This window comes from Hyperolius riggenbachi, chromosome 8, assembly GCF_040937935.1.
Source record: "Hyperolius riggenbachi isolate aHypRig1 chromosome 8, aHypRig1.pri, whole genome shotgun sequence".
NCBI classification, from domain to species: Eukaryota; Metazoa; Chordata; class Amphibia; order Anura; family Hyperoliidae; genus Hyperolius; species Hyperolius riggenbachi.
The window spans coordinates 79,350,767-79,365,323 of NC_090653.1; the positions used below are offsets into that span (position 1 = coordinate 79,350,767).

The 14,557-nt window shown below is 45.3% G+C and overlaps 1 protein-coding gene across 2 annotated transcripts in view; it reads right to left on the reverse strand.

The window, feature by feature from the left end:
- The window catches only part of LOC137528221 (cytochrome P450 2F2-like), an 85,032-nt gene extending 73,556 nt beyond the window's left edge, over positions 1-11,476 (reverse strand). For both annotated transcript variants that reach the window (XM_068249497.1, XM_068249495.1), the window contains exon 1: positions 11,328-11,476. The gene's annotated coding sequence lies outside the window, so the exon portion shown is untranslated. The remainder of the gene's footprint in view (positions 1-11,327) is intronic.
- Between the last annotated feature and the right edge of the window lie 3,081 nt (positions 11,477-14,557).

Below are 14,557 nucleotides of genomic sequence, written 5' to 3' on the forward strand. Positions count from 1 at the left end.
AAACGAAAACCCGCACAATATTTTTTTAAAAAGTTATTAATGCTTATCACAGGGGGGTCTTAGGTTTAGGCACCACCAGGGGGGTCTTAGGTTTAGGCACCACCAGGGGGGTCTTAGGTTTAGGCACCACCAGGGGGGTCTAAGGTTTAGGCACCACCAGGGGGTCTTAGGTTTAGGCACCACTAGGGGGGTCTTAGGTTTAGGCACCACCAGGGGGGTCTTAGGTTTAGACACCACCAGGGGGGTCTTAGGTTTAGGCACCACCAGGGGGGTCTTAGGTTTAGGCACCACCAGGGGGTCTTAGGTTTAGGCACCACTAGGGGGGTCTTAGGCTTAGGCACCACCAGGGGGGTCTTAGGTTTAGGCACCACTAGGGGGGTCTTAGGCTTAGGCACCACCAGGGGGGTCTTAGGTTTAGGCACCACCAGGGGGGTCTAGGGCTTAGGGGAAGGTACAGGGAGGGTTCTGTGTGAGAGTAGGGTTAGGTATAGCTTTAGTAACATTCTTATTAATGTTTTATAAAACGTTATTATAAATTTCACTTTTTAAACAGGGAAGATTAACGTTTTTTACAATTGCCGATTTCATACACATTATTTAATGATATATAACTTTATAAAACATTATTTTTAAACGAAATATAGCACAATTTTTTTTAACTGTTATTCATGCTTATCGTTTAAAACCCTGCGCCCTTTTTTCCCGGCGCCCTTTTTTAACATACGCAGCATTAACACGTATAATGTAAGTGAATGGTCTGCATGAAAAAAAGCATTTGTTTGTGTTTTGCAATGTGCATTTTAGAAAACGCAGATCGTGCTACATGTTTTTCCAAACGCATCTAAAATGCACATAATGCATGTCAATGGTGATGCAGAGCAGAGATGGCCTCAATTCACAGAGCTTTATCAAACACTTTATCAAACGTTTGATAATTTACCTCATAGGTAAAATCTAATTTTAAATTCACTAAGGTGTTCTATATTTATCGAATGTTTTATCGATAAAACATTTAATAAATCTATAACACCTTAGTGACTTCATAATTAGATTTTACCCATGAGGTAAATTATCAAACGTTTGATAAAGTGTTTGAGAAATGTTAGTGAATTGAGGCCTAGCATTTGAAAGCGTTTTTAATAAAAAAAAAAAAAAGTTTAATGATGTATTTTTGCTTCCTGTTGACTTCCTAGTGATGAGCATAAAGCGCATATAAAAAGCGCATGCAAAACGCATACAAAATGCACAAAAACACACTTGCCATTCATATGTGCGAAGTGCATTAAAGCGCATGCAAAACGCACGTGCGAAACGCATGCGGGAAAAACAACCGCACTCAAAATGCACTTACGCCCCAGATAAGTGAACTCTTTTTTGGGGGACACATAACGGGTTTCTTTTAAAACGCACAAATGCATATGCAGCAAAATGCAACCTTTCATGCAACGCCTAGTATGTTCCCAGCCATCATCTTTACAATGTAGAGCTAGGCCATCCCGGCTAAGAATCTAGTGTGTGTATAGGAGCCCCCTGAAAAGGTCTAAAGATCCATCATGCCAGATCTTTAACTACATGGACACCTGATCACTCCCTGAGCACATTGTTCTCCTTCTCATCCTGCCTACCAGAAGCTGCTCCATTGTGTGCAGTACATCATCCCTCCTCCGTAGCAACAGATGTTTGCTAGCCACCAGGCTCGCGGCATGTCTGTACAGCACTCAGTACGAAGACTGTGCAAGTACATTATTTTTTACACTAGTGAATATATCCCATTGTGAGTTAATATGTAATGTGAGATAATTCATGAGATTTTTGATGAAATGTTAGTATAAAAATAGGGTCACAGACACAGTTCTGAAGGACATGCCTCTGTGTCCCCTCCACTACGCTGACAGCTCTCCCCCCCCCCCCCCCCATTCTAGCCACCTACCTAACCCCACCCCTGCGTCTGGAGCTTGTCGGCACACTAGTGGGGAAGAGTTGTCTCTTGCAGGAGAGGAACTCCTGCATAGCGTCCCTTCCCCGCCTCTAAGAGCCTCTCACTCCTCTGTAGAGATGGCCCGAACCTCCGATTTCAAGCCCATATGGTCGCCAGGCTGAGGTAGCTCAATGACAGAACAACAGTGATTGTCCAGCTGATCGAATTTGGTCTGTCCACAATGAAGCAACGACCTTATTATCTTTGGTGTGCCACCCCCCGAGACACTCATATAGCCATCGGTCATTGCTTCATTGTGATACGCAAGCCCCTTCACCGCGGCAAGGTAATGATCATGAAGGGGAATTGACACATGTACTTGCCTTTTGTTTTGTTATTGCAGTCGCAGTGCAGCCAGAAAAATTAGGCAGGCATCTACATGAACCAGGAAAATTATTATAGCAGCCGCTGCTTGCAGCGGCCTTTAAAATTCAGGAATCCACTTGGAGTCCTGGTGGACCCTGTTGGTGGTGGCGGAGAGAGGGCAGTCAAGCGGCCTGCAGGCAGAGATGCTGTGTTGGGATCGACTTAGTCTTGGGGCAGGCAGTCACACGGACGGCGTGCAGGCAGAGATGCTGTGTGTGGGGACTGACTTAGTCTTCGGGCAGGCCTGACCCTGCTTTGCAGACCAGGCATCCATGGTCAGATGGACCCTTGACACAACGCTGTGTGCCAGAGATTAGGGATGGTCGGTATGCCAATTTCTGTTTCCGCGGTAAATCCGCATTCCGCCATTGCCTAATTACCGATTCCGCTTTCCGCTACCAATTTCCGCATTCCTATGCGGAATTTCCGCCGGAAATCGCGGAAATTCCGCCTGACTTTAACATCGATTTTCTCAAAAACTATAAGGTCTTTTTGAAAACTTTTTTTTGCATCTTGTTCAGAAGATTCTGTTTAATAAACCCTGTAAATTTGGTGTTTCTAGGAATTACGGGAGCTTTGCTATTAACCGTTAAAGTCGGCGGATTTTTACAGTAATGTAAAATGCAGAAAATAGGCAGATGCGGATTTTCTGCATTTTAAATTACAGTAAAAATCCACCGACTTTAGCGGTTAATAGCAAAGCCCCCTTAAGTCCTAGAAACACCAAATTTTCAGGGTTTATTAAACTGAATCTTGTGAACAAGATGCAAAAAAAAGTTTTCAAAAATACCTTATAGTTTTTGAGAAAATCGATGTTAAAGTCGGGTGGAATTTCCGCAATTTCCGATCGGAATTTCGGAAATTGCATTTCCGCGGAATCCGAATGAGCATCCCTACCAGAGATGTCACCACTTGCATTTCAACATCATTGTACAGTTTAGGTACCGCCTTTTTTGAGAAAAAATTGCAGCCTGGTATCTTCCACTGCGGTGTGTGGCTTTGCTTTTTTGTGCTGCTTTTCCTCAGGTGGTCATCCCATTGCAGTTTGTAATCATGTGCCTTCGTAAGGTTGTTGTCCCTACTCGGGTCTTGGTCTTTCCACGGCTCAATTTTCGGTGGCTCAATTTTCGGTGGCAGAGAGTACAGATGGCATTGCTCTCATCTGAGGCAGACACACAAAAAAATTTCAACACTGCAGAGCCCTGGGGTGATGGCACTTTGGTGATGGCAACCGACTGAGTGTTAAGTGGGGTGCCAGAATCAGAGCAGGAGGAGGAAGATATGTCACGCTTCTGTACAGAAGCTGAGGAAGATGAGGTGTTCTGTGTTAAATAGTCAACTATGTCCTGACAATATTGGGGGTTGATGGTTTGGTTGAGGGCCGCATGAAATCACGACAGCGCGACCTTGAACAGACCTGCCAGGTGGCCTGCCTCTGGCTCTGCCTTGCCTTTTTGTTTTGTCCATATTGGGGGGGATGAAGTAAAAGGTATGCACTGACTTGACTAATACAATGTACAGTTACACAGGTGCAGTGAACAGGTATGCAGTGACTGCTGGTACAACAATGTGTGGTTACACAGGTGCAGTGAACAGGTTGCAGTGACTGGTATTACAAATGTGCAGCTGCCTGTCACACACACACACACACACAGGTACCCTGAACAGGTGCAATGACTGGTGGTATTAACAATGCGTGCGCTTTGTTATAGGTATAGGTAGGTAGGTGCACTGAACAGTGAACAGGTGCAGTGATTGGGATTACAAATGTGCAGCTGCCTGTCACACACACACACAGACTGCAATGACAGGTGCAATGACTGGTGGTATTAACAATGCGTGCGCTCACGTAGGTATAGGTAGGTAGGTAGGTGCACTGAACAGTGAACAGGTGCAGTGATTGGGATTACAAATGTGCAGCTTCCTGTCACACACACAGGTAGTCACTGAATGTGCTGGGCCTGGAAGTGGCACAGTAGGAATTAAGGTGCCAAAGGCCAGCTGCGACTGACTTACAGAGCTGTATATAATGCAAGTGGGCCACCGCCACACACACAAAAAAGAAAAAAATAGATCACAAGAACAAGATTAGCTCTCAAAAGAGCGGTTGAGGGGTGCTTTTATAGCAATAAGAATGAGCAAAGAGCAAGCTAACAAGCCTACAAGAGCCTAACTAAGCTTTCCCTATAGGTCTCTGCACAGCAGCTCTCCCTTCTCTAATTACTGCAGGCACACAAGTGAGTCCAATGCCTGACACTGCCTGTTTTTTATAAGGGGGGGTGTGGCTCCAGGAGGGAGTGTAGCCTGATTGGCTACAATGTGCCTGTTGACTGTGATGTAGAGGGTCAAAGTTGACCCTAATGATGCACTATGGGGGCAAACCGAATTTCCGCAAAAGTTCGCGGTTCTCCACTATCGCGAACCACGGAAGTTCCCCGGGAACTATTCGCTGGCGAACAGTTCGGGCCATCTCTACTCCTCTGCCTGCTCCCCACCTCTCCCCTGCCCCCACCTCCTAATCATGGCTCTGTGCTCTCGGAGGAGAGCACAGAGCTGCATTTGCAGAGTTGTGACCCCAAAGGTCAAAATGAAAGTAAAAGATTGCAGCACATATGAGCAGCAGGGAGAGGCTCAAATGGACGCTACCTGATCCGGCCACCTCCTGGATCAGCTAGTAAGCTTTTTATTAACCATCTTGACTGGCTCGGGTTCTCTTTAAGTACAATGTACAAGCTGTGCTATTTAATTATGTATTTTGTGTATTCCCCTGATTGGTCATGCAACTGAATGTACCATGCACTGTCTATATTAAACAGCACCACAGAAAATGTTGGTGCTGTGGAAATCAGTAATAATAGAGAGATGTAGAAATATATAAACCCATTAACCCATTAAGGCTGCAGCTGAAATGACCAACAGCTCAGTGTGTAGCACCTAAATAGATTTTCTGCACACTTTGCATTCAATTCAGATGCAAATCATATGCAAATCTGCTACTACTTATTATGCAAACAGGAAACTATGTTTAGGGACGCGCAGCCTTTCCCCCACCTTTCCCCCGCACACCCCGTGCACAGCCTGGCCAATCGCCGCCAGGCTGCGCTTTGGGGTTGATCGGGAGTCCCAGTGACGTCACGACGTCGATGACGTCACTCCATTCGTCGCCATGGCAACGGGGGGAAGCCCTAAAGGAAATCCCGTTCAGAACGGGATTTCCTTATGGGCATGATCGCCGGCGGCGATCAGAAGGGTGGAAGGGAGAGAGGAGGAAGGGGAGAATCATGTAGCTAGCGCTAGGCTAGCTACATGAAAGGGAAAAAAAAACAGGCGAAGAAAACCCTTCTTGGGTTTTGGGAATTGAAATGCCCAGCAGGTTAACCATTAACCCATTAACATTATAAGACATTAACCCATTCAATAGAGTTATCTCGTTTGAGATCAGTGCACTGCTTTTGACCTCAGTCAGCAGAATGGCTGTGCTGTAAATTCTTGGACTGCTTTGATCTCTCTCTACTAGCAGAAAATATAGAAACTAAAAGCAGAAGTCTATCTAGTGACATGTGGCCATAAATACACATTGCAGCAGTACTAATTAAAAGCAAAGGAAATATAACACATTTAAAAAAAAATGCTAAAATAAATTGGCCTGGAGCACTTGCAAGCCTCTAAATAAATTGGCTGCTAAAGATTTAATGGGTAAAAAGGAAAGCCTTTGGATAGTCTAGAGACTTCCCTGATCTTCCTATGTCCCTTCATTCCTGTGCTGGGGGCTTTTTTCCAATATTAAACGTCAATGTTTAATATTGCTCGCGGCTGTGCTCTCTTCCGTGTAAAAGCGCATCCGCACTACGCAGGAGTAAAATACAACCTGTGCATTAGTACAGAGCCGACATGCACAGATTTTTCCACCATGCATGAGTAGTTCCGTGCTACTGTGCAGGTGCGAACCCTACTGATGCCTGCGCAGTGCGGTCACCTTGACACACAGTGGGGAGTGCAGCTGCAAAGATGAATATGGTCTTGGCCGGGGTCGTAGAGGATCAGAGAAGCCTATGGAGCATTTACGATAGTAAGTAAGTATCTAACTTTTTTATATTTGGTTTCAGGTTTGCTTTAAATTTAGAGATGGGAAGAGGGTCTCCTGCTAGTAGGAACAGGGAATAGCAGGTAGTTATAATACAGTAGAATCCCTTAGAAAACTCCAAGGAACCAGGAAAAGTCATTTACTATTTTAGAAGTTTACTTTTTCAGAATTGGTCATACACTGTAAATTTATTGTAATGATACGCTCAGCTGGCTGCACAAGCAGACAGCTGTTTGACCATTCCTCTAGTCTGTGGGCTGCAGGTCTCTGGAAGAGAGACCTGTCTTTCCTTTGCAAGTTTCTGATCTGCTCTGCTGCTGAGGAATTTACATACATTGGTTATGCAAATCACCTAGCTGCCTCCTTTGAAGGCTGGCAGTATAAAACCCCATGTTTTCCCAGAGTAATTTGCTGGTCATCCTTCATGGTTTGTTGAAACACTCCTAGAGTGTCAGCCGTGCTATTGCTTGTTAAAGTTATCTTAGAGTAATTCTTGGGACTGCACTAGGCAGCTTCCCTAGTGCAGTTAGCTTGCTATCTGTTTTGTCTGTATTGCCTCTCTGTTGCGATTGTCTGTCTTGTTTGGATCGCACTAGCCTCTAGCGGTAGCTGCTGTGGATCCTTCTGATCTTTGTTCTTGGAGTATAGCTGGAGCAGCGGTTGCTCCCTGCTATATCATCTGTCTGTCGTGCTTGGATCGCACTAGCCCCTAGCAGTAGCGGCTGTGGATCCTTCTGATCTTTGTTCTTGGAGTATAGCTGGAGCAGCGGTTGCTCCCTGCTATATCATCTGTCTGTCGTGCTTGGATCGCACTAGCCCCTAACGGTAGCGGCTGTGGATCCTTCTGATCTGCTTTCTTGTCCCTGTACCCGGATCGCATTCGCTCTGGCGGAAAGAGCATTGGATCTTTCCTAGCCTGTTCCTGAACTCGGATCGCACACAGGGATGGATACTGTGTTCAGCAGGGGTCATAGAATCTCTGAGTACTTTTCCTTATTCTGATGTGGGCAGGGATTAAAAAATGCACACAACCTTTTGTTTCTATGAGTTGTTTTTTGTTCTCTGGCGTTCAGAGTTTTATTAACTTCTTTAGTCAATAGCTCAAATGGTTACCATATTATGACCACTGTTGCTCTTGGACCTTTCCATTCAATATGAACAGTTGATTTAATATAGCACCCTCTTAAAGAACAAGTGACGCCCATGCTAACCTAGAAATAAAAAGCACATATATAAGTAGATAAATACTAGTTCTACTTACATAACAGATGTATTGCACTGTCCACATCATGATTCCTGTGAATTGTATAAAGGAAAAGCAGAGAATACTATTCTAGGCAGTTTCCATCTTTGTTACCTTTGACCTCCTGACATCATTTCCTTCCTCACTTTTTTTCTCCTCTTGCTAATTGTGTATTTGTTGCCCGCCCTCCTCTCAGAGTCTTCAGACACTCCCACTGAGGTCTATACTAGGAAGTGCACTGTCTTATGTCATTAGAAGAAGGGGGAACTAAAGGGAAGAGGAGGAATGTACTGTATTATATATATAAAAAGACCTCCAGCATGCAACTGTTTGGCAATGGCACTTAAAGGACCCTTAAAGGCACTTAAAGGTATGTGATAACTCCAAACCATAACAGCAGGAAAAGTTTAGAAAGTTTAGAATGCAGGATTAGCATCTTTATCACTTAATAAACTCAGACCAGTTGCTGTTGAAATTTAATTTTTATGGTGACAATCCCGCTTTAACTGGAAATGATCACATCAGATAAAGCATCCCTTCCAGCTGTTTTAGGTAGAAGCTGAAATAGTTAAATTGCAGTGTTGATTTAAAAAAAAAAGTTCACTCTTTTTCCTGTTCTGTGTCCCAGTCCAATTAGTTAAAATCACTCATAATAAGGACATAGGCACATTTAGGGTGGGATTACTGGTGCCCAGAATCCCCTTCAGACCTGGGCCAGTGCAGTGTCTGGGAACAGGCACAAATTGAGTCACCAGAATATCTGCAGGAATCCTGCTGCTCTCAGCACCGTTCTACTGCCTGCACTATGTGCTGCCCAGCCCCATTTCTTTACCGGCTACAGTTGACTTTGGATGTAGCAGCAGCGTGTGTATAGAGCATGGAGTAGCTCCGGGAAACTTGACAGCACAGAGCCAGGTTTGAGCACAGCCCTGTGCCCCTGCTGTGTGCTAGTAAAGAAGGAAGTCAGGACCTTGTAGAAGGCTTTACTTCCCCCTTCATTACAGATGTCAGTTGTACTCATTATTATCTGTATTCACCGGCTCCTGTAACACCAAACTGAATATGCTGCAGAGGCTATTAGATACAGATAACAATGCTTACAGTCAGCCAACTTCTGTAGTGATAGAAGAAGCACTGAAGGAGCGAGACACTCACTAAAGTGTGTGTCTCGCTCTCCCCCTTGTCTTTCTCTCCCTCTATCTCTCTGGTATATCCTCTTCCCCCCTTTATCCATCGTCTCTCCTCCACAGTACAATGTGTCTGTGTATTATCTCAGTATAGCCCTGAAAAATAGAATATTGCAATCCTGGCCAGGTATCTCACATTTTTCTGTGTTGCCTCCCATTCCACTGTCCTATGTCTCTCCATCTCCTAATTTGTCGTGTGTGTGTGTGTGTGTGTGTGTGCGTGCGTGCGTGCGTGCGTGCGTGCGTGCGTGCGTGTGTGTGTCACTGACTCCCCCATTTTTGTTTCTCATTCTTTCCCTATGACATCTCTTTCCCTTTGCTGTCTTTCACTTTCCTCTCTCTACCTTTCCCCCACTCTCTTCTATCTGTTTCTCTCATTGTTCTGTCTCTGTCTCACCATTTCTCCCCCACCCTTTCTTTAAAAAAAAAATGTAAAAAAAAATGTCAACATTGTCTTATGACAATGACATTGACTGCCCTCAGAGGAGCTCACAGTCCCATCCCTACCATAGTCATACTCTGTCCTACCATATCATTATATTGTGCATGGCTAAGAGAGACCTTTCAGGAACATCCCCCTCCGGGGTGAAATTCCTGAGTTTGCCCCTGAAGACCCCTATTTTGGTTTGATGACTTTTCAATTGATAAAAGATTTGAAATTCTGTACAGTTATGACCATTTAGTGCCTTTTAACAAACATAAACAAGTGCATTACTGCTGTTGCCCTAACCACATACTGTGCTATAAAACAAAATCACACAGTTATCAGAGGGATCTCTTCATTAAAAGGTAGTTTAAGGCTAGTTACACACCAGGACGTTGCGTTTAGGGGACGTTATAGGGCACATAACGTGCCACTAACGCAACGCCTGGTGCTCTCTGGTGTGGACGTCGGAGTGAGCCGCGTTGTGCAGCTCACTCTGGCGTCTGTGATGCCGTGATGCGTACTCTTGGACGCATGCGGCATCACGTGGTCCCGCCCGGCCAATCACCGCACAGAGCGGCGCTCCAGGAAGTAAACAATGCACGTCACTGAGTGCAGTGAATATTAATTAGCCATGTGCCCGGCCGCTCTCCCCTCCTCCCCAACATGACTGAGCATGTGCAAACAGTCTAACACGGCTTAGCCGCGGAGAACGCACAGCATGCAGCACTTTGCTGCGTTACAATGTAACGCAATGTGGGCAGTGTGAACAGCCCACTTGTGTTACATTGCTGTGCGTTGGGGGAGCGTTACAGGCTTCACTAACATGCGCCTGTAACGTCCCTGTGTGCAAGAAGCCTTGACAAATAGGGCTGGCCATAGGGTTAATTAAGGGTTAATTAATGATCATCTGTGGGAAGTCTGTGGTGCCCATCTAGACCAAAGTGGTTGCCAGCTTCTGTTGGTCCTCCTTGGTAGAAGCCACCACATAGAAAGTCACATTCCAAGGATTAATCCACAGGTCCAAATTAAGTGCAGAAAAGTAACGTCAAAACATTGGGAGCTGGGCTCACACACTGGTGGATGCCTGAAAAGAATAGTCTGTGTGTCACAGGGACAGAGGAGAAAGATATATGGTAAATATTTTGCTCCCTTGTTGCTCTTCCTAAATGACCACACAGCCAATTCATTATAACAAGTTTTATATACATGCTCACAAAGGTTCATCACACAAAAAGTAGCGACATCAGACTTGCAGCAACTGGCAGAAGGATGCCTTGTCTGATTGAGTCACTCTCTGAGCTCTAGCAAAATGTGAGCATTGAGGTGCCAGATGTGAAAAGTATTGAGCTGGATGTCAGTGCTATATAAATACACAATAATAGTAATAATAATAAATCACAAGAGATGATTCACCAGATAAACAAATGAGACTTAGTTCATGAGATAACACTGATAAGGAGGGTAAAACTGTGAGTCAAGACAGATAAGGAGAGACAATTCTTTACACAACAAGACATATAAAGAGATACAATTAATAATATAACAAGACAGATAAGAAGAGACAATTCATTACACTAGACATATAAAGAGATACAATTCATTATATAACAAGACAGATAAAGAGAGACCATTCATAAGATATAAGTTACAGAGTGCCCAGATAGCTCATGCTGACCCAGAACCACTGTGTTATAATAAAGGACTTAAAGAGACCAAAAAGCCCTCTTACTAGAAAAGCTACGCTCAATATAAATGTGCCTTCTTAAAACAGAAGGCATTTGTATTTGCAATCGTTCGGCGTTATGTAAGCACGAGAGAACTCCCATGATGCATCAGTGCTGACTATGCAGGATCAGATTTGTGAATCAACCCCTAAAGTTTCTTATGGTAGGAGTGAAAAAAAAAAACATCAACCTCCTGTGTATAAAAGCACTGGCAAAGTGCTACCACTGCAATTCAGGGCCAGCATGTTCCATAAGAGAAAAGTTACTGGCACCAAGTGCTTGCGCTTACGTAGAAGATCAGCAGGATCAAATACATACAGTTGACATCCAGCCTGTGAAGGTGTCCAGCCTGACAGCTGCCTCACAACAATTGAGTCTTCAGAAGCTGTAATAGAGACTGTAAATAATCAGGGCAGCACAGCTAGCACGCCATTGGGCTCTCAGGCTCTGTGCATCATGTTTTATTACTTCTGTGTGCAGACACTAATTATGCTCTCCTCACAATGGAGTTCATCTATATGCTGCATCCTGAGACCTCCCCTGCATCCCTCTGATCTGCACTGCTCAGACAAGATGCACAGACATGCTAGCATTGCTAGGCAGCATTCTCTTGCCAAGATGGTATGTGGCTGGGTAAAGACTGCTGGGAAACAAACGCAACCTACACAGAATAGACATAAGGAAGACCAATCTGTGCATGCTGGGAACAGTATACAGCTTTTCTCAAACTGCTTTGCCTGCCAAACATGTTTGAATCTCCAGGAACCAATGCATAAAGATCATATCTACAACTTACATTACTTTGACAGCAATGTATACATTAAAGGGAATCTGAAGTGAAAAAAAGTATCATATAATCAGGGCCGGATTTACAACTCAGGAGCCTGTAGGCACAGGGGTTCTGGCGCCCTAAGCTCCGCCCCTCAACCAAGGCCACACCCACAACTCCCGCCCATTTTTCCTTATGCCTGTTGAAGAGCTTACAATCAAATTGCATGCCTGCAGACAGTGCAGCAGTAGTAGCCATGAGCCATCACGTCTGGGGACGCTATCAGATGGTCAGCAAGATTTGATAGCTCATCTGGCTATACATGGTGTGTAGGCATATTGGAAATCATTGTAATATTGTACAATATGATGGCCTGCATGCAGGCCAGAATTGTGGTGGGACCGTAGGCATCTCACTGACCATTTTGGTACTGATAGTGTCTCCAGATTTAAAGCAGAACTGAAGATAAAAAAGCCCCACTTGCCTGGGGCTCCTGCCAGCCCCTCAACAATCCTCCGTTCCCCCACTGCCAGCTAGTTTCAGTGTCCCCAACAGGCCACTGCACATGCGCAGCTCTGGCCACGCGTATCTTTGCTCGCGTTCCTGTCTGCAATAGTGTCCTGCAAAGGCGCAGGCTGCTATTGCGGACGGGGAGGCGAACAAGGCTACGCGTGGCAGGGGCGCGCAGTCGCAGTAGTCCATCAACTTACAAGTCGACTGAACCGAAATTAGCTGGCAGCGGGAGAATGGTGGAGAATGGTGGACCGTGGAGGACCAGCGCAGGACCGGATGGCTGTCCCCAGGTAAGTGAAGCTCTTTGTTTTTTAATTTAATGGCTCATAATGGCTGGCTGTACTGTCTGTAGGCAGCGCGCATGTAATTTGATGGCCAGGCCATCATGGTACAGCCATTATGAGCAATCATATCTGAGGAGACTACGCGCTCTTTCATATTAGACAATGCGTGTGCAGGAGCCGGTTCCTGCACGCGTTGAATAGGCTGCAGCGTGTCGTCGGGTATCTGCGGTGCGACGCTGAGTAGCGGCGATAGTAATTCATTAACCCGACGGGAAAACTGCTCCCTGGTGTGTCATACCGCAACGAATCAAAACGCAGCGTCGGGTGAGAAAGGTAAAATGAAAGTCTATGGACTTTCATTTTACCTTGGTCAACGCAAAGTTTCAACTTTGCGTTGAAACGCCTAAAAAGGGCTCTAGTGTGAAACAGTCTTACCAATTATGGCATGCATGCTAAAGAACAGTGTCACTTAAGGCTCGTACACATGTTGGATTTTATTTTTGCAAACGACCCGTCGTTTGTACGTCAAATCGTGCGTGTGTACAGTCTGTCGTTCAGCTGATAAGACTGGACTTGAGCGAGCCGCCAAGCGGATTGCTGAAGTCCAGTCTTATTAGCTGAACGACAGACTGTACACACGCCCGATTTGACATCCAAACGACGGGTCGTTCGCAAAAATCTGACGTGTGTATGTAGCTTGACTTTGTGGATTTCTACCTTTCTCTGTCTCTCTGGTCTGTGTCTTCGCCTGAGTATTACAGCAAGTTGGTCTCACTCTCCACTCCAGGGACCACCAGGGGCAGGGCATTGTGTCACACACACACACCGCTGTCTCTGTCTGTCACACACACATGTGCAGACAGCTTCAAGACCCCAATAGTATACACAGGGGGTGGGGCGGGGCGGAGTTGTAACTATACAGATAGTGCAGGGCTATCTCCTGAGTCCTACCTACAGCCAGGGTTGTTTCCTCCGCCCCCTCCCCGCCTGTCACTTCAAAACACATACTGATCGGCTGCCACTACCTTAATGGACAGGAGAGGAGACGGCGGGGCGGAGCTTCTTCCTACCTGTGCTGCACGGGTCCTCCTCTCTGTCCCCTTCCATCAGACCGGCGCAGGCAGGCTAATTTCGCCGGATTAGTTATAACCCGCCTCGCCACATGGTTTATCAGAGCAGAGCAGCAGAGCCTCAGAGAGGACTCCAGCGGGCAGCACAATCGCACCGCCCCCCCGCCGCCTATAGACGCAGCAGCTGCTGTCAAGTTGCAGTGCTGCGTGCAGGCGTAAATACGGTGGGCGGGGAGAGCAGCACGTAAGGAATGAGCCTGTGTGTGTGTCACTAGCCGCCCGCCCCTCACTGTAGTTGCTGCCGCGTGATACAAAGAGAAGGAGGTGGGCGGCGCTGACATTAGTGTGGCTTCCCTTCTTAAAGGGACATGATTTAAACCCGCCCCTTGGCCAATCAGGCGCCTGTAGGCACGTGCCTAGTGTGCCTTATGGTAAATCCGGCCCTGCATATAATGAATTGTATGTGTAGTACAGCTAAGAAATAGAATATTAGTAGCAAAGATATGAGTCTCATTTTTTTTCAGTACAGGAAGAGTTAAGGAACGTTTACTTTTTATCTATGCAAAAGAACTTCTCTGTGGTCTCCGACTAATTTAGTCAGAGAGCAGTGCTATTTTCTGAAGCATTTATACATCAAAGAAACAGTGAAAGACAACTTCAGATAAGATTTTACTGCAAGAAAGTTTAAAGGGTCATTATTTCTGCTCTGTTTCATAGTTGAAAAATGTTAAAATAAAATGTTAAACGTTAAAATGCAGTAAGTAGTTTTTTGAGCTGCAAATATTAGAGAATGATGCAATGTTATTTTTTTTTTTTTTTTTTAAAAAGCTATATAACTGAAAATAAAAATATGAGACTCTCTTCTTTGCTACTAGTGTTCTGTGAATTATAATTACTACACATACAATTCAT